Below are 21126 nucleotides of genomic sequence, written 5' to 3'. Positions count from 1 at the left end.
ATAAATGAATTGCATAAACAAAATAGAATAGGGATGAAGAATCAACCTTCGGTCCTAGCAATAATGGCCTAAGAACAATATCAAAATGATATTCGCCTATTAGTTGCACCCAAGATGCTCCGAGAAATGCCCCTCAAATTGCTAGAATGAGATCTCCAAATTTTGCTAATTAATTTTCGGTTTTTCCACCTACCAAAAATAATGAGATTAAATCTTCTTATTTTGGTAGTTAACAAAAAGTATATAAAGTGTGTAATTTATAAATTGTCATTTATTTTATTCCGTTTTAATAAGTCTACACACAACAGCTTGCAGTCGATTTATTAATGCCGGTCTGTAATAATTTATTATGACAATATCGTATAATATATACTTTAACTATAAATATCGCATATTTATAATTAGCTAATTAAATATAACCGATTACGTTTAATTACGAATTAACATCTTAATTCGTTCAAGCTAACATTATATACATTAATTAAATATAACAGTTTATATTCAATTTACGAATTGACAGTTAATTCTTCTCAGCTAATATTATTTAATTAGATTAAATAATCGTCTCATCAACACATTGACTAACTGTTTAGTCAAATACATGGACTAACCTTTTAGTCATATTAGGCATCAATGTGATTACATTTCCATAATCACATCTCTCAAACACATCCTTTAGGTGTGACATTTAGGACCATTGATCACCGCCATCGGTATGATAATAACGTCAAACTTTCCAAAGAAGCCAACCGTTATTAGGTAATCGTTAATCAACTGATAAAATACAAAGTATACCCTTGTGAACCTATAAGAGATTTATAAATGTTATCACACTAATTGTGGAGGACACAAGCTCCAACAAACTCCCACTTGTCCTCACAAGTGTATGTGCGATAACCGATTCTCATATCCTAAAATTTCTCCCACTCAATGTAAAACAATTTGCAAAATCCGTATTCACAAAGGTCGTATTTTACAAGTGATCAATATCAAGAGTGGTTTCCCAGAGAGTAACTTAACGATAAACGAATCATCATTCGAGCTTGGCCATGCATTTCGATTACAACTCCTCGAGTTGCCCGAGAAATAACTAAACCTGATAAAGGTTGGATATTTTCTTCAACTCGAATCCTGCATTTAAGCACGATGATGAAATGACCCGAAAAAATCTGCTTAGCCTCCTGTTACGGCAGACCATGAGAAAGAAACCAAAGTCACCCAAAAACTGCCTTAATCTCAAGAGATAGTCGATAGTCAAAAGAATCGACTCTAGGAACACAATGGACGTCCAATCCACGACCTGGCACCGAATGTTTTTAAACATTTAGGACTCCATTACGTTGTCATAATTTTTGTCCTACGAGATATCGTTATAACTCGTATCTGTGATCGATTAGCCAACTGTTTGACTTATGGCTCGTTGAACCCACCATCAATCGACACAATATAATAGCCAGAGTTATCAGCTCATGTAGGCGATTACGGACCAAAACAAATATAATGTAATTCAGTTCACTTTGTAGCGTTCAATGTTGTCAGTAGAATCCACATGAAAAACAAAATATTATAAAAACGATGAAGTTATAAATAGTATATGAAAAAGATAATGTATCGAATCCATAACCAACTACTACAACTCAGGAACACGTTTAATTTCCATGGAAATAACGTGCCCTTCATGCTTATCATAATTCAACGGTTTAGTGAGAGGATCCGGGATGTTGTCATCCGAAGCTATCTTGTCAATCACTATCTCTTCTTGCTCCACGTAATCACGGATCAAGTGAGCTTTCCGATGTACAAGTCTAGACTTGTTGCTAGACTTTGGCTCCTTAGCCTGGAAGATGACACCTCTATTGTCACAATAGATGGTGATCGGGTCATTCGAACTAGGAACTATCGTAAGTCCTTGTAAGAATTGACGCATCCATATAGCTTCCTTTGCTGCTTCCGAAGCGGCATAGTACTCGGATTCAGTGGTAGAATCTGCTACAACATCCTGTTTGGAACTCTTCCACCGACCGCAAAGACCATTAAGAGTGAAGACGAACCCGGACTGAGATTTTGAATCATCTCGATCCGTTTGGAAGCTAGCATCTGCGTAACCGATTGCGCATAGCTTAGTATCTCCTCCATAAGTCAATACCCTATCCTTAGTCCTCCGTAGGTACTTGAGGATGTTTTTAACAACTGTCCAGTATGTTTCACCTGGATTCTTTTGGTACCGACTCGTTATACTCAATGCATATGCCACGTCTGGACGTGTGCATATCATGGCATACATGATTGATCCTATTGCAGATGCATAAGGAACACGACTCATGCGCTCAATACCTTCAGGCGTCGTGGGTGACTGAGACTTGCTCAAATGCATCCCAGACGTCATTGGAAGTTCCCCTTCTTGGAGTTGGTCATGCTGAACCTTTCAAGAATCTTATCCAAATAAGACTCTTGACTCAATGATAACATCCGTCGTGATCTATCTCGATAGATACGGATTCCCAATATGCGTTGTGCCTCACCCAGATCTTTCATCTGGAAATGGTTCTTCAACCATCCTTTAACCGAAGATAAGAGAGGAATGTCATTCCCAATCAAGAGTATGTCATCGACATACAATATCAAGAAAACAATCTTGCTCCCACTCGACTTGATATATAAGCATGGTTCTTCGACTGATCGAGTGAAACCATACTCTTTTATCACCTGGTCGAAACGATGATTCCAACTCCGAGAAGCTTGCTTAAGTCCATAAATGGAACGCTTAAGCTTGCACGCTTTCTTAGGATTTTCAGGATCTATGAAACCTTCGGGTTGCACCATGTACAACTCTTCCTCCAAATAACCGTTTAAGAAGGCAGTTTTCACATCCATTTGCCAAATTTCATAGTCATGAAAAGCGGCAATCGCTAAGATAATCCGAATGGAACGCAGCATAACTACGGGTGCAAAACTTTCATCATAATGCAATCCGTGCACTTGAGTGAAACCTTTTGCCACTAGTCGTGCCTTATAGGTATCTTGTTGCCCGTCTACAGAACGCTTTATTTTGTAAAGCCATTTGCACTGTAGAGGTTTTACCTTATTAGGTAAATCAACTAGATCCCATACGTCATTCTCATACATGGAGTCCATCTCGGATTGCATGGCTTCAAGCCATAGCTTTGAGTCGGAACAGGTCATGGCACCTTTATAGGTAGCGGGTTCATTACTCTCTAGGAGCAAAATATCATTCTCCTCGACCATACCAATGTATCTGTCTGGAGGATTAGAGACTCTACCCGACCTCCTAGGTTCCTGAGGAATGTTAACCGTATCATCAGTTGGAGGAACAACTTCCTCCATCTGTTCCTCGGTTGTTGGTTCTTGAATCTCCGATAGCTCGAAGGTTCTATTACTTGTCCTGTTCTCGAGAAATTCTTTCTCTAAGAACTTTGTACAAGCCGCAATAAAAACTCGTTGTTCGGTAGGCGAATAGAAGTAATTTCCAAACGTTCCTTTTGGATAACTAATAAAGTATGTCTTGACCGATCGCGGGCCGAGCTTATCCTTGTGTCTCCACTTGACATAAGCCTCGCAGCCCCAAACCCGAATAAAGGACAAGTTAGGGACCGTTCCCTTCCACATTTCATATGGAGTCTTGTCGTCAGCTTTAGTCGGACTTCGGTTAAGTATAAGAGCACCTGACAAAAGAGAAAAACCCCATAATGAATCAGGTACTACCGTGTGACTCATCATGGATCGAACCATATCAAGTAATGTTCGATTTCTTCGTTCGGACACACCATTTAATTGAGGTGTTCCAGGTGAAGTTAACTGTAAAACGATTCCACAGTCTTTAAGGTGTTGATCAAACTCATTTGAAAGATATTCGCCACCCCGATCTGAACGAAGTGCTTTAACCTTTCTTCCCAGTTGGTTCTCAACCTTATTCTGGTATTCCTTGAATTTCTCAAAGGACTCATTTTTATGCTTCATTAAGTAGACATATCCGTATCTACTCAAATCGTCCGTGAAAGTGATAAAATATCTATAGCCATCTCTAGCGGTAATTGACATAGGTCCACATACATCAGTATGTATGAGTCCTAATAGGTCACTAGTGCGCATTCCAACACCTTTGAAGGAAATTCGAGTTATTTTGCCGATAAGACATGATTCACAAGTGCCAAATGTAGAAAAATCGAATGCGGGAATAGTCCCATTCTCGACGAGTTTCTTTGCACGTTTTTCATTTATGTGTCCCATTCGACAATGCCATAGATAGGTTTGATCTTTGTCACCAACTTTTAATTTATTATTATTCACGTGTAATATATTTGTAGTTTGATCTAAGATGTAAATTCCATTCATGGAAACTGCTTTGCCATAAATCATTTCATTGAAAGAGAAAATACAGCTATTATCCTTTATTGAAAATAAAAAACCGTCTTTATCAAGTACGGAAATAGAAATAATGTTCTTAGATAAACTGGGTACATAGTAACAGTTATATAAATATAACTCAAAGCCACTTGGGAGTTGGATTACGTATGTTCCCTTCGAGACTGCAGCAACTCTAGCTCCATTCCCGACTCGCAGGTCCACATCACCCTTTCCGAGAGGTGTGATGTTTTTTAGGCCCTGGAAATGATTACACAGATGAGAACCACAACCAGTATCAAGTACTCATGTTCCGAAACTTGCATGGTTAATCTCAATCATATGGATATAAGATGACATACCAACAGGAGTGTCGAGGCCTGCTTTTATGTCCTCACGGTACACGGGACAGTTCCTCCTCCAATGTCCAGTCTTGTGACAATGGTGGCACTCAATGTCACCGCCCTTGCTCTTTGCCTTGCCTTGTGAGCCACTAGTCTCACCAGGCCCACTCATACCGTTTCCTAGCTTCTTAAACTTTGGCTTACCTACAGTTAGGTCGCCGGGAGCTTTGCCCTTACCCTTATTCTTGTTGGAAATCATGAGAACATCTTGCTTCATGCTCCCACTCAATTTCATATCCTTCTCGGTCTGTACGAGAAGTGAGTGTAGCTCATGAGGACTTTTCTTCATGTCATTCATGTAGTAATTTGCCCTGAAAAGGGCAAAACCATCATGAAGTGAATGAAGCATACGGTCAATGACTATGCTCTCACTGATTTAGCAATCAAGTGCCTCCAATTTCTCGACATTCTCAATCATGTTAAGAATGTGTGGGCTAACCGGTTGGCCCTTCTGGAGTTTCTCATCAAAGAAGCGCCAGGTATGATCATATGTAACGATTCTCGGTGCTTTTGAGAACTCGTTAGTGAGCGTGGTGAAAATCTTGTTTGCACCTTGGGCAATGAAGTGTCTCTGCAAATTGGTTTCCATTGCAAAGATGAGTACGTTCTTTATCGCACCTGCTGTAATACTCCGTATTTTAATAATAATTTATAAGGATAATTTATGTAATTTAATGAGTAATTAAATGACATTTCTAATAATAAATACAAGCGAGACGTTAATTAAATATAAATTAATAATTCAAGTCGGGAATTGGGTTTGGCTATTATTTGTGCTTTGGGCTTAGTTGGTGATCGAGTGTTGGACCGTGTGTTGTTATTATATGGGCCGAATTAGTTGAATTGGTGTTAGTATAACCAGGATTTATATCGGGAATTAATAATAATATAACAAGGAAATAATATTATATAAAGGTAATTATAATTATATTGATACTAATAATAAGTTATGGCGATAATAAATTAGTAAAGATAAAATAAGAGAATCCTACTTATGGTAATAGTAATATATGTAATAATAATAATAATAATAATAATAATAATAATAATAATAATAATAATAATAATAATAATAATAATAATAATAATAATAATAATAATAATAATAATAATAATAATAATAATAATAATAATAATAATAATAATAATAATAATAATAATAATAATAATAATAATAATAATAATAATAATAATAATAATAATAATAATAATAATAATAATAATAATAATAATAATAATAATAATCATAATAATAATAATAATAATAATAATAATAATAATAATAATAATAATATAATTGTAATAGCAATTTCTATACTAGTTAGAATAAGGTAAGTCATAATAGTTTCCTAATTGACCTCGTATTCTCTAAATCTTACACTATAAATACCATGATAAATCTGAAAATATAATTCACAATTGACAAAGAAGAATAAAGAGCTTTTGGAGACGGAATTAGCAAGCGGTAATTAATAGGTAATAACTTTTAATCTCGTTTTATTTTCTTATACAGCTGAATGTCAGACGATCTTAAGACACTTAAAAACTGACCCAAACCTTGACGGAATGAGACGAAACTTTGGGAGGTAGTTCGTGGGGTTGCAAGGGTTGGAATGGGTGTAGTGGTGGTGTCTTGGAAGGCCTAGGATGGCGGTGGCAGGCGCCTAAAGGTGGCTGGTCAGGGGGGTTACGGGTTTTGGTCGTGGGGTTTTGGATGGGTAATTGGACCCATAAACGGGACTGACTTAACCTGGATTGTGGTGGGTTGGCCTCAGGGGATTGGGTCGACCACGGTGGGGGTGTTGGTCGGGTAATTGGTGGTGGTTGGTGCTGGTGGTGCTCGGGATTTCGCGAAACAGGGGAGAGCAGGGGGTAGTTGTCGCGGGGTTTAGGGCGTGGGTTTGTGGGTTTCTAGTGGTGGTTTAGTTGGTGGTTAGGGGTGAGTTGGATGCTCTGGGTTGCAAGCTGGTGGTGGCTAGGTCGGGTAGTGACGGTGGTGCCGTGTGGTGTAGATGGTAGACGGGTAGAATAGTGACGGGTTTTCGGTATTGTTGGTGAGGTGTGTGGTTGTTCTTTGCTAGCTTGGCAGCCGTGTAGGGTAGTTGTTGCTGGTGGTAGGGCCGTGTCTTGGTGGTGGGAAGAGGAGGCTCACGGTAGGGAAGGTGGCAAAGGTGGTGGTGTCGGGTCTGGGTGAAATAAAATGGGTTGTTGGAGGTGTATGTGTGAGTAATGGTGAGGGGTTATACACGGGTAATTGGGGGAGATTATAGGATAGTTTACAAAAATTATAGGTTGACTTGTATTATTATATTAGGGGTATGAGACACGGGTTTGTTTGGGGATGCGTGCTTAATTATTTAGCGGGTTTTAATATCGTAATAATTAAATAAATGAGTCGGTTTGAATAATTAATATAATAAGAAGAATAAATAAATAAATAAAGTTAGTAATTATAATTGTTGTAATTCTTATTATTATATAGGTGACGGAAATTGTGAAGAGTTTATAATCGGATTTGTTCGCTTTAATTATTGGATTGCGTAATTGGAGTGCTTGCTTGCCAGGTAGGGATAATCCTACTCAACTCGACTTTTAGTTATCTATGTTTGGTATGGTGGATTACTTACGTTAAAGTGAATTGATCGTATGTGAATTGTGTTGGTTGATATAATCGTAATTGTTGGAAGGGAGATTCATATTGTGTATGTTGGTTGATAATATCGTAAAGGTTGGAAGGGTGTCTTATGTTGGTTTGTGTCGGTTATATTGATGAGGTGAATTGGATTGTATCGTTGATTGGAATGTGGTTATTGTGAAAAGTTGTGCGACAGTCAGTTGTACGTTGTTGAGGGAGTTTGTACACTGGGGTGTTGGTAATATGTACGTTGTGAGGGAGGGGTACTATTACATTTTGCGGTACGTTGTTAAGGGAGAGGTACCAAAGTAATGTGAGCACGTTGTAAGGGAGTTGTGCTAAGTAAAGGAAAGGAGCACGTTGTCAGGGGGTTGTGCAATGAAAGTGAATTGAATTGGATTGATAATTGTATGTTCTTGTTGTTTAGTTTTATTCATACTCAACCTCGCGGTTGACTGTGTATTCGTGAACACCTGCGGTGAACCGTTTTATGGGGAGCAGATTTGACAGGTACCAAAGATTAGCTGACTTGGGAGCTTATGGGAATGCGTGAGGACTTGGACAACCTACCTAGAAGTCTAAACCACATAGAATGTTTTATCACTTTAGTTATTCCGCTGCGAGATGTATTTATTTTTATATTAAGTTTTAATTGATTAAAATTGTAAAACATATGTAATCATTAAAGTTTCAATTTAAAGTACATTGGTATTGTTGTACTTTGTTATTCACTACCTCGGGAAACCGAGATGGTAACAGTCCTATTTATTTGGGAATGTCTAGCTAAAGGCTCGTGAATAAATGGGGGTGTTACAAAGTGGTATCAGAGCAAAACGATCCTCAGGCCTAACCAATAAACCTAATAATGAACTTAGGATGTGTCTAAATAAAATGGTAGAAACTGTTAGGAGCCCCTCTTAGTCCCGTTAGGAAAGCGCGCCTAATTCGTACCTTGGCCCTTCCAGTTTTGAACCGGGTACCTTGAGAGACATTTCAGTGTGGGGTAATTTAAAATGAATATAGTATATTCCCTTAGGAATTTGTTTGTCTTGTTTGAATGACTGTTTTCGTTAATGATTGTGGACGATTTCTTTTAAGTATTGTTATGAGCATGTTGATATGGGGAAGGTTTGTTGGCATGTATGTGGGAGGTGTGAGTATGATTAACATGTGAAGTATTAAGGGAATTGTGTGAAATTGTGAAGAACGTAATTTTAGTTGATTTCCCGGAATTTTACCCTTGATTGTTTTGGCTGCCATTTACTACCTGTTTAAAATTCTCGTATGCAAATTTTATGAGTAATATCTTTATGAGTTAGCTTTCATATGCCACTGGTCTCATGTTCAAATAATATACGGGTTAGGAGAAATAAATAGTTTAGTGGACAATAGTCGAAATATTCCTGTACAGTGATGTTTTCGCGCCATGTTTTTGTAAAATTTGCCATTTAAAAACTACTTAATTATTTGTTATAATTCCAACGGCACTGTTTAATAGACTCATGTATGTTTCTAAATTGGTAAGCCACGTTTTAAGAAAATAATATGACAATTTATGGTGATTTTTACAAGTTGACCTAAGTTTCTGACAAGTTGCTGTAAAATTTCGGTTTCGACCAAGTAACTTATAAAATGCATTATAAATTAATCATTTGAATTTTTGACTTGATTCTTTTTCTCGTGGTTTAATAACTTTCTGTATTTTCTAAAAAGTATACGTTCTCAATAATTAATTATGTGCTTATGTATTAAAGATTTTTAGAAATTATAACATGTTTTTCCTAGCCTTGAAGAGTATAAGTTTTGCTTCTTATTTCTTTCACATTTATATTTGATGTTTTTAATTATGTGAAGTAGATTACCATGTCTAGTGATATGCGGAACGTATTGCCCTAAGCCATATATATATATGTTCACCGTAATTGCATCCATATTTAAGTTAGATACCATTATTAAAAAAAAAAAAGATTAACTAAACAATTATGTGTATTTTGTTATAGATTATTACTTATTTTGGCAATGTATTCGCCAATAGTTTAAATAAAGTTAGTTTAAGTTGTGGTTTTGCTACTTGGAAGTAAATCAAATATTTTTGTATTCAGTTAACTATTAATTAGTGTTGGAAATAAAAGTTGTTTTATATTACAATGTGTGTTTCATGTTTTATATTATAATAATGATTTGGTTGTTCCATTTGGTTGATATTCCGAACTTCGAGGACGAAGTTAATTTTTTAGGGGGAAGGAATGTGATACTACGAATATTATGAATTGTTGTTGTGATACCTTGTGATGCGATTGGTATGGATGATAATAGTAAATGGATGATGGTGTTGAATGATGCTTAGTTATAAGGATGTTTATAAGTGATGTGGTGGTAGTTGTGGGCAAACTTCGGGACGAAGTTCATTTTAAGGGGGGAAGACTGTAATACTCCGTATTTTAATAATAATTTATAAGGATAATTTATGTAATTTAATGAGTAATTAAATGACATTTCTAATAATAAATACAAGCGAGACGTTAATTAAATAATAAATTAATAATTCAAGTCGGGAATTGGGTTTGGCTAGTATTTGTGCTTTGGGCTTAGTTGGTGATCGAGTGTTGGACCGTGTGTTGTTATTATATGGGCCGAATTAGTTGAATTGGTGTTAGTATAACCAGGATTTATATCGGGAATTAATAATAATATAACAAGGAAATAATATAATATAAAGGTAATTATAATTATATTGATACTAATAATAAGTTATGGCGATAATAAATTAGTAAAGATAAAATAAGAGAATCCTACTTATGGTAATAGTAATATATTTAATAATAATAATAATAATAATAATAATAATAATAATAATAATAATAATAATAATAATAATAATAATAATAATAATAATAATAATAATAATAATAATAATAATAATAATAATAATAATAATAATAATAATAATAATAATAATAATAATAATAATAATAATAATATAATTGTAATAGCAATTTCTATACTAGTTAGAATAAGGTAAGTCATAATAGTTTCATAATTGACCTCGTATTCTCTAAATCTTACACTATAAATACCATGATAAATCTGAAAATATAATTCACAATTGACAAAGAAGAATAAAGAGCTTTTGGAGACGGAATTAGCAAGCGGTAATTAATAGGTAATAACTTTTAATCTCGTTTTATTTTCTTATTCAGCTGAATGTCAGACGATCTTAAGACACTTAAAAACTGACCCAAACCTTGACGGAATGAGACGAAACTTTGGGAGGTAGTTCGTGGGGTTGCAAGGGTTGGAATGGGTGTAGTGGTGGTGTCTGGGAAGGCCTAGGGTGGCGGTGGCAGGCGCCTAAAGGTGGCTGGTCAGGGGGGTTACGGGTTTTGGTCGTGGGGTTTTGGATGGGTAATTGGACCCATAAACGGGACTGACTTGACCTGGATTGTGGTGGGTTGGCCTCAGGGGATTGGGTCGACCACGGTGGGGGTGTTGGTAGGGTAGTTGGTGGTGGTTGGTGCTGGTGGTGCTCGGGATTTCGCGAAACAGGGGAGAGCAGGGGGTAGTTGTCGCGGGGTTTAGGGCGTGGGTTTGTGGGTTTCTAGTGGCGGTTTAGTTGGTGGTTAGGGGTGAGTTGGATGCTCTGGGTTGCAAGCTGGTGGTGGCTAGGTCGGGTAGTGACGGTGGTGCCGTGTGGTCTAGATGGTAGCCGGGTAGAATAGTGATGGGTTTTCGGTATTGTTGGTGAGGTGTGTGGTTGTTGCTGCTAGGGCTGCTTTGGCAGCCGTGTAGGGTAGTTGTTGCTGGTGGTAGGGCCGTGTCTTGGTGGTGGGAAGAGGAGGCTCACGGTAGGGAAGGTGGCAGAGGTGGTGGTGTCGGGTTTGGGTGAAATAAAATGGGTTGTTAGAGGTGTATGTGTGAGTAATGGTGAGGGGTTATACACGGGTAATTGGGGGAGATTATAGGATAGTTTACAAAAATTATAGGTTGACTTGTATTATTATATTAGGGGTATGAGACACGGGTTTGTTTGGGGATGCGTGCTTAATTATTTAGCGGGTTTTAATATCGTAATAATTAAATAAATGAGTCGGTTTGAATAATTAATATAATAAGAAGAATAAATAAATAAATAAATAAAGTTAGTAAGTATAATTGTTGTAATTCTTATTATTATATAGGTGACGGAAATTGTGAAGAGTTTATAATCGGATTTGTTCGCTTTAATTATTGGATTGCGTAATTGGAGTGCTTGCTTGCCAGGTAGGGATAATCCTACTCAACTCGACTTTTAATTATCTATGTTTGGTATGGTGGATTACTTACGTTAAAGTGAATTGATCGTATGTGAATTGTGTTGGTTGATATAATCGTAATTGTTGGAAGGGAGATTCATATTATGTATGTTGGTTGATAATATCGTAAAGGTTGGAAGGGTGTCTTATGTTGGTTTGTGTCGGTTATATTGATGAGGTTAATTGGATTGTATCGTTGATTGGAATGTGGTTATTGTGAAAAGCTATGCGACAGTCAGTTGTACGTTGTTGAGGGAGTTTGTACACTGGGGTGTTGGTAATATGTACGTTGTGAGGGAGGGGTACTATTACATTTTGCGGTACGTTGTTAAGGGAGGGGTACCAAAGTAATGTGAGCACGTTGTAAGGGAGTTGTGCTAAGTAAAGGAAATGAGCACGTTTTCAGGGGGTTGTGCAATGAAAGTGAATTGAATTGGATTGATAATTGTATGTTCTTGTTGTTTAGTTTTATTCCTACTCAACCTCGCGGTTGACTGTGTATTCGTGAACACCTGCGGTGAACCGTTTTATGGAGAGCAGATTTGACAGGTACCAAAGATTAGCTGACTTGGGAGCTTATGAGAATGCGTGAGGACTTGGACAACCTACCTAGAAGTCTAGACCACATAGAATGTTTTATCACTTTAGTTATTCCGCTGCGAGATGTATTTATTTTTATATTAAGTTTTAATTGATTAAAATTGTAAAACATATGTAATCATTAAAGTTTCAATTTAAAGTACTTTGGTATTGTTGTACTTTGTTATTCCCTACCTCGGGAAACCGAGATGGTAACAGTCCTATTTATTTGGGAATGTCTAGCTAAAGGCTCCTGAATAAATGGGGGTGTTACACCTGCTTCCATGACGAAATCACTATAAGCAAGTGACTTGTTAACTCCTGCATTGGGGCCTGGGTTTACCGGTATTGGCTCAGTTAAGTACCTGAGCTTACCGTCAACAATGGCAGCATTCCGTAGTGCTGCCTCCCAGTCTGCAAAGTTGGACCGATCATTCTTCAGTTGTGTGAACTGATTCATGTTGTCCATGAAAAATTTAAGCCAGGACTCGCGTCCAAGTGTGGCACTTGGCATTGGGATTTCGTTATTTCCAGCCATTTGTTGTAACAGTATTATCAAAATAAACGTAGTCTACACTGCGAAAAGAAGAATAAAATAATAAGCATATGCATCGTTATGATTTTAAGTCTTAATGCAAAACTGTTATAAGTGAATACTCAAGAATTTATACAATTGACCTCCCTCAAGAATTATATAAATGATTCCAAGACTCAATTATCTGTAAATTGATAAGCCAACCTTTTGGCTAATTCTACTGTTAGAATTCTTGGTCAATAAATTTCTGTAAATTCTATCTTTAGTCCATCATAATCACGAGAAACTCTCCGGACTATAATGTTGAGATAAACTAAGTCAACACAAACTACTTACCCAACGTAGAAGGGGTCATATTATGCCTACCGACGAAGAAGGGATTCATAGTTGGTTGCCCTTATAAAGACTAGTCTCAATTTCCGTTTTAGAGGAAGATCCCATCAACTTTATTTTAATTCATTTTAAGTGAACTAATATCTAGCATGCGTGAATGAATAAGCTGAGGTGATGGCTTAACCTGTGTGACATTTGTATGTCTATGAAAACTAACATACAATCTATATGAGTCAATTTTCATGCATTTTAGTAGGTGGTTTGGTTTAGGCGGAAAAAGATGCACTAACTAACATGTGAATGAAAAGCAACAGAACGGTAAAACTTAAAACAAAATAAAGTCCTAGTGTGGCCTATCTACCAAAATGAACATTAAATACAATTTTGGAATCCATCCTTGGACCCGAGAAGCTTGTCTTGATGTTCCATCTTGGTCCATGTAGCGGGAGTGAGCTCCAATCTCCATCCTTAGTCTTCTTTAAAATTACAATTAAAATTACAAAATAAACTTATTTAGAATCTAATTTCAAAACATAAAACTTAAAGAAAATAAAAGGAGATTAGAGATCTCTAATTACATTAAAAATTATGTTACCATCATTACGAAAACATAATTTAACTAAGGCCACTCTAGGTGTTACAAATTACAACCGATTGCAAAAATACCTAAATAAATCCATTCAACGATTCATTCAACTAAAAAAAATATGCATCAACTAAAAATTAAACATACAAGACATAATTCCTTAATTATGTAGATTAATTTCCCAAACCACCTATTTAAATGATGAAATTAAGTGACCATTCCTCAATTACTCACATTAATTTCAATCTTAATTCACACTAATCTTGTAATAGAAATTAATCCATCAATATTTTAAACATCTTTAAAATAATTAGGTATCTCAAAATTGTGAACTTCTTCACAACAATTAATCATACATTATTAATTTAATGTATAATCAATATAGGACAAAAACAAAACAAAAAAATCCTTTTTTTCTTTTTTTTTTGGTCTCGGCAGCAAGAAAAAAAACAGCCTTTTTTTTTTCTTCAGCTCACGGCAGTGGCAAAAATAAAAAAACAGAAACCTTTTTTTTTCTTTTCGGTATTTCTGTAAAAACCGAAACACAAAAAAACAGAAACTTTCTGTGAAAAGCGAAACACAAAAAACAAAAACAAAAAAACAAAAAAAAACAGCCCTATTTTTTCATTTCGGCATTATGCCCTAAAACCAAAAAAAAAAAATGTTTAGATGACCAAATTCGTTTATAGTTGCTATTAGAACAAGATTGGCATAATCATAAACATATGAATTAATGAAATATGATTCTAATCAACAAATTAAAACCATATATGCCAAAAACTATACAGCAAAAACAAATTATCATCATAAAACAAAGACAATTCCCATTTACATTTCAATTTAATCCTAATTAAATCAAAACATCTACAAATTTATCATATAATCATCTTAACCTATTAAAACAATAATATGAACAAATCAAAATGGAAACAGATCATCAAAAACCAAAGAAAAAACCAGAAAACAATCGGCATAAAAAAAAATTTTACACGGTAAAAAAAAAAAAAAATTTACAGCCAAAATTTTTGTTTCTATTTCGAAATTCTTTGTTTAAATTCAATTATGAAATTCATATAAAATAATTTCGTGGCCTTGGCTCTGATACCACTTGTAGGAAATATCGGTATACTTCCCTTAAAATTAAGGATTATAACGAAATTACTATGAAAACTAGTCATAAATGAATTGCATAAACAAAATAGAATAGGGATGAAGAATCAACCTTCGGTCCTAGCAATAATGGCCTAAGAACAATATAAAAATGATATTCCCCTATTAGTTGCACCCAAGATGCTCCGAGAAATGACCCTCAAATTGCTAGAATGAGATCCCCAAATTTTGCTAATTAATTTAGGGTTTTGTGTTTTGTTTGATGAGAGAAATGTGATGCGTGTCATTTATATGATGTTTTACATCTCTTTTTACACGCATTTCAGAGCTCAAAAGTGCTATATATGCCCCTATTTCTCTATTTTCCTCTACTTTCGTGCTTTTGTACTTTATTGCAGAAATGTGAAGAATTCGACGGGAAATCAAGCCAAATCCGCCCCCGAGTAACCTGCATTGCAAATGACGTAAAGGATTCACTTAAGGAACGAGCTTGGTGCGCAATCCAAGGCCCGAAAGACGAGTCCACGAAGAATAAAGAAGTCAATTAGCAGCTCAGCCAGTCGATCGACTGGACCCATCAGTCGATCGACCAACTATCGGGATCCAGAAGCTACTGTTGCTGAGGAGCAGTCGATCGACCAGCCTGAGTAGTCGATCGACCAGATTTCTTTACCAGACGAGAATTAGAAAGTCGTGAATCTCAAAGCCCGTGAGGTTTAGGTTTTAGAAATAAGTTGTTGCGTTTATTGCTATATAACATAACACCAACATTCAGAATTGGTCATCAGAGAATACATTAAGTTTCACATCACAATAGTTTAGTTTATCTTCCGAGTAATTAGGGTTTGATATATCGACTTTAGCATTGGAATTTCTGCCCCTTTGTTCTTAATCTTTCCTCTGGAATTTTTGGTATTTATTCTGCCCTAATCTTAGTTTATTGCTTCGCTCTCATTAATAGTATAGAATTGATAGTTAGTGCCCCAAAGCCAATTGTCATATTTTCGCTGTTGTTATTTACATTAAGCATGAATACAGTAATCATTGTTAGTTTATTTGTTGTTTTTGCCTTCACCATGAGTAGCTAAATAGTTAGTGCTAGGATGTAGGCGATTTATGGCTGGGCGGCATTAGATTGAACACGGACTGAATCCGCGTGTCAGTCGATCGACTGACATTGTTGGTCGATCGACTGACCTTGTAAGGTTATCTTTCGTTTTAATTGTTTTTAACCTTGTGTTTAACGAATCGAATGCATGCGACCAGTTAGATACCTATTTTGTGACTGACCCATTAGACCGAAAGGTAGGGTAGGTTGCTTGACCGTCAATTAATTCGACTAAACTGTGCTAAGATCGAAAGATAGGTATAGTTTAGACCATTAGTCGCTTTTCAGGACGAAAGTTAGTATTAGTGACATTAGGGACCTATAGCGAGATCGAGAGATGTTATTTGTTAGGAGTGGACCGAGAGGACCTCTTATTTCCCGCCTTACCTATGTTTGATTCAGACCGACTTAGTTTGCTGCCGCCGAAGCTGTAATGACCCGACCATCCTAGTACCTTTCTTTTATCTGTCTAAATCATATCTTTAGTTTATTTTCTTTTTATTGCCATTAGCTATAGAACAATTCAAATCAACCCCCATAATTGTTACCTTAGACTTTCATTAGACAACTAAAGTTTACAACCGCCTCCTTGGGATCGACCACTGTTACCACTAGCCTAGGTTAGTCTTAATAGGAGTTTATAAATTTTATCTTTGGTACTCACAACGACGGGTATCAAATTTTGGCGCCGTTGCCGGGGAGGCAATAGTCCTAATTTTAGTTGTTTAATTTTCAGTCTTTCTTCGTTTAAGGAACATCCGTTCCTTAAACGGTTCTTATATTTTGTTGTAGTTTCCTCTTATGCGCAGGTCACAGGGTGGAGAATTAGTACCATTGAACCCTGAGATTGAGAGATCCTTGCGCGAGTTGAGGCGAACACGAAGAGTATTACCGACAGAGGAAGAGCCGAGTACTCTGTCAAGCTATCACGAGAACGAATCGTTCAAGAAGACCCACGATCTTCACCCGTTTCCACTTCTTCACCGAGACGTTACTTCTCCAGAAATTTCAGTCATGGCCGAGGAAGCAAGTATAGCTAGTTTTTCTGAGCCGACAGCCGACAATTTATACAAAGGGTTCGAGTTACCGGAGATGCCAGGAAATTCGAACCAAAGCCCGCTTACATCACTATGGTCGAGAGAAATCGGTTTGGGAGCTGCAAATGAAGATGCGGCTAGACATATGGAGACCTTTATTGACTCTCACTGCTCCATTCCCCCACCAAATGGCGTGACCCAAGATCCAATCAAAGAGACCATGTTCATCTTCTCCCTTCGTGATGCTTTGCAAGGGAGTGGTATAGAGATCGGACCGAGCCGCTCGGAGATCACCGATTGGAATACATTGGCTTTGGCGTTCTACAAGAAGTACTTTTCTGCTTCGAGGACGATCGCTATTAGAGCCCAAATCACGGGTTTTAAACAAGGGCCAGATGAGAATTTCCACGAGGCATGGGTCCGATTCAAGAAGTTAGTGCGAACCATACCGCACCATGGATTTGAAAAGTGGAGTTTGTGCAATCATTTTTACAATGGGTTGTACGACGATCGAGGGCCATTTTGGATGCGGCGACCAATGGAAGATTTGTTGAAAATTTGGGAGCAACCAAGGGGTGGAAGATCATTGACGATCTAGCTACCCACAAGGCCGAGTATGGGAATTCGAGAGGGAACCGGAGAGAGCTACTGAATCTTCCTCTTCTTGCTGCACTTGAGGCTCTCACCGCGAGATTTGACAAGTATGAGCTAGGAGGAGCCTCTAAGGGTGGGATATACCAAGTCAACGCTGTTTGTTTCGACGGTCCCTTCCTTTGTGAAAGGTGTGGAGTTGAGGGCCATGTCTCGAAGAACTGCCCTAGTCCCTTTGAATCTTGTCTTGCCTTTCAACACTATAGGCGAGAATAACACCTACTACGAGCCACAACATCCAAACTTGAGTTGGAGAAGCCGAAATGTTTTGAATCCAACTCAACCTCCGCCACAAAGAAGACCATATGTGCCTCCGCATCAAAAGCAACAAAGAATACCAAAAGCCTCCGTATGTGCCGCAGCAAAGAACAAACGCAGACTTCTGAATTTTCCGAGTTTGAAGAATTTGTTCTTTGAAGGAATCCCAAGCAAGAGAGGCCGGGATGAAGTTGCTAGAGAGCCAAATAGCTCAGTTGGCTAGCAAAAGTAACACTCGAGCTCCCGGGCACTTACCCACTCAACCCGAACAAAAGGAGACCCTACATGCCATCACCTTGAGGAGAGGGTCCACCCTTGAGGGTCCCGCCATGGTCGAAAAGCTGTTGAGAAGAATGAGGCGATCCGAATCCAAACAAAGTCAGAACGAATAAATCAAAAAAACAACCCGTCTGCCAGGTATTTGATCGATCGATCGACGTACCTAGTCGATCGATCAAACACGGGTTCTGAGCTTAAGGCAATGCAATCCGATCGATCGAGGAGGGTGGTCGATCGACCAATGTCATCACTGATGTTGAAGAGTTTCGTCCTTTAATGCCAAATAATCTACGAGACCACTTGTTTCGGGGTACCACCGTCCCGAAAATTTTGAAAGGCGGACCAGTCTTGATGGGTCGATCCGGCTCCAAGTTTGATCCGATGACGGTCAATGGGTCTCATTTGAGACGGTCCGAGGAGGGGTCTAGCTTCAACAAAGAAAAGGTGACGGACTTCCACCAAAGTCCGGGGACACCGGCGCGCGAATTAGAGGAGAGGGCTAAGGTGCTCCTTACGACCCCATATCCGGAGAGACTCGTGCCAACCAAGGAACATGTATCTTTTAGCAAATTTGAGAAAGTAATTCGTAGCTTAAATGTTCGGGTACCCTTTCTTGAGTTAGTTAACCAAGTGCCAAAGATATACTAAGTTTATGAAACAGTTGTTGTCAAAGAAAAAATCACTTGAACATGTTCATACTGTTGCGTTAACTAAAGAGTCTTGCTCCTACTTGTCTCACACTGCGCCCCATAAGTTAGAAGACCCGGGCAGTTTTTCCGTCCCTTGCAGCATAGGTACCTTTTCTATCGAAAAGGCTTTATGTGATTTAGGAGCTAGCATAAGTGTCATGCCCTTAAGTCTAGCTAGGAAGCTTAAACTGACCAGGTTCGCTATTACTGAAATGACAGTCCAGATGGCTGACCGATCTGCGGTCGAGCCCATAGGAGTCCTAGAGGACATACCCGTCCAGATAGGGAAGTTTTTCTTCCCTGTTGACTTTGTTGTCCTTGACATGCCTGAGGATGACCACATTCCCATCATTTTGGGAAGGCCATTTCTGCACACTGCTGGTGCAGTCATCGATGTCGGCCTAGGTACCTTGACCTTCAAAGTAGGAAAACACTCTATTGTTTTTGCCCAACCGGCTAAGAAAAAGGATCATATGTGGCCCGTCACTTGTAACACGGTTTCTGAAAAGAAATCGTATTTTGTGCTCAATGAATTACCTGTCTCTATTACTACTCCTGTATTGACCCCTCCGCCCCAGACTGGGAGCAAGAAGGAGGAAAAACTTGTTGTTTTAGACATCGCAGGAGCTGGTTTGGGGAAGGAAGAGCCGTTGGATGCTCCAGCTGCGACAGAGCAGATCGTTTCAAGAGGCGGTCTTGGATGCCTAAGTTATGGGACTGACGAGGAAGTGGAAGATGAGCCAGCCAAGGTGAGATGGGCTGATTTGGAGTCCGACGATTCCAAGGAAGTCCTTGATTGGGGAGAAGACGAAGCTGATCAGCTGAGTTCTCCGTCTGTCGAAGCTAAGAAGGGTGCAACTGATAATATGAGCACCATTGAGGCTACCTCTAGTAGCCAGAAGCCGACGAAGTGGGCCATACCTTGGTCCTTCTTGATCAACTATTAAGTTGATCAAATGCATTACAAACTTCATTTTGATTTCGTTAAGACATATTTTTTTTTATTTTTATTGCTTTTGCGTGCGCGAAAACTTCGCCTTTATTTCGTTTGCTTAGAATTTTTAAGTACTTTAGACTTCGTTCTGGGTTTTGCGCAATTTTGGGCGCGTACTATTGTGCATCTGTAGGTATTTAGAGCTTGTTTGCTCAAATCATTGAGCAATTACGAAGAAATAAGACGCTGCAGCAGTATTTTCAGTCGATCGACTGGCACCATTGGTCGATCGACTGAATTGCAGGTTTACAGGAGCTACTGTTCACGCCCACCTGGTCGATCGACTGCCTCTTTAGGTCGATCGACTACTGCTGCTGCTATATGCGTTCACGACCTCTCCCCTGCTGTGTTTGGTCGATATGCGGATTCAAGGGAGTTTTCTACTCCACTTTATTTTCCGTCGCATCATATATTTCTTCTTTTGCCTCAATTGTGCACAATTTTACGCTTCAAAATTGTTTTTCTTCGGTCTTATGCGTGGTTTTTAATTGTCTTTTCAGATCCTTATTGGTAGCACTGCTGGCTACTGAAACCTCCTAGCTCACGCTGGTTTGGGGAGGTTTCCTTTGCTGCGCTTAAAGTCTTGTGAGTTCCCAAGTCTTTACCTTATGTCTTTGTGTTTTTATTTCCCTTTTTCTCGCAAATTCCCATTTCTCTTAGCTTTCATTACATGATTTTGCACAATGGGGACATTGTGCGATTTGGTTTGGGGAAGGGTTTTGCGTCGCATATCATTTGCTTGCATTCACGTTTCATTCTGTTTTGCATTGTTTTATTTCATTTCTCTTATATATACAAAATTCAAAAAAATTGAAAAATTTCAAAAAAAAAAAATTCCATAAAATGCACGTTTATTTTAGCATATAGGTCGAGTCGGAACGGTAGTATTTCTATGATGATTTAGCATTTGCACCTGTTTTGCCTGAGCCTTGCTTGATTAACATGTTATTAGTAGAATCATAAATGCATATCTATGAGTTTTCGTTACACTCTCGCTGAACTTGTGACTTGACTTTAATAATTGGCAACCTACATCATATTTCTGAGATTTAGAGCCCATAACTGGTGACATTCATGACCAGTTCATCTAGGAATGTGAGTAGTACTCCTTATGAGACATGTGTCCTTAATTTGCATAATTATGCATTTGATCTACTTAATACCTGTTTGCATTCGGTTTGTGGTTAGTTGACACATGTGGTAGAGGTTTCCTTTTTCTCGTTCTACCCATAAGCTTCACACTTCCAAAAATATCCTTTTTTGTCCTATTTACT

The 21126-nt window shown here is 37.9% G+C and overlaps 1 protein-coding gene across 1 annotated transcript in view; it reads right to left on the bottom strand.

Annotated features, from left to right (window-relative positions):
- LOC141601171 (uncharacterized) overlaps positions 1 to 21126 on the bottom strand; it is a 169798-nt gene that overhangs the window by 104961 nt on the left and 43711 nt on the right. The window lies entirely within an intron of this gene.

Source organism: Silene latifolia, chromosome 9 (assembly GCF_048544455.1).
Source record: "Silene latifolia isolate original U9 population chromosome 9, ASM4854445v1, whole genome shotgun sequence".
Lineage (NCBI taxonomy): Eukaryota > Viridiplantae > Streptophyta > Magnoliopsida > Caryophyllales > Caryophyllaceae > Silene > Silene latifolia.
This window is presented reverse-complemented; position numbering and strand designations above follow the sequence as displayed.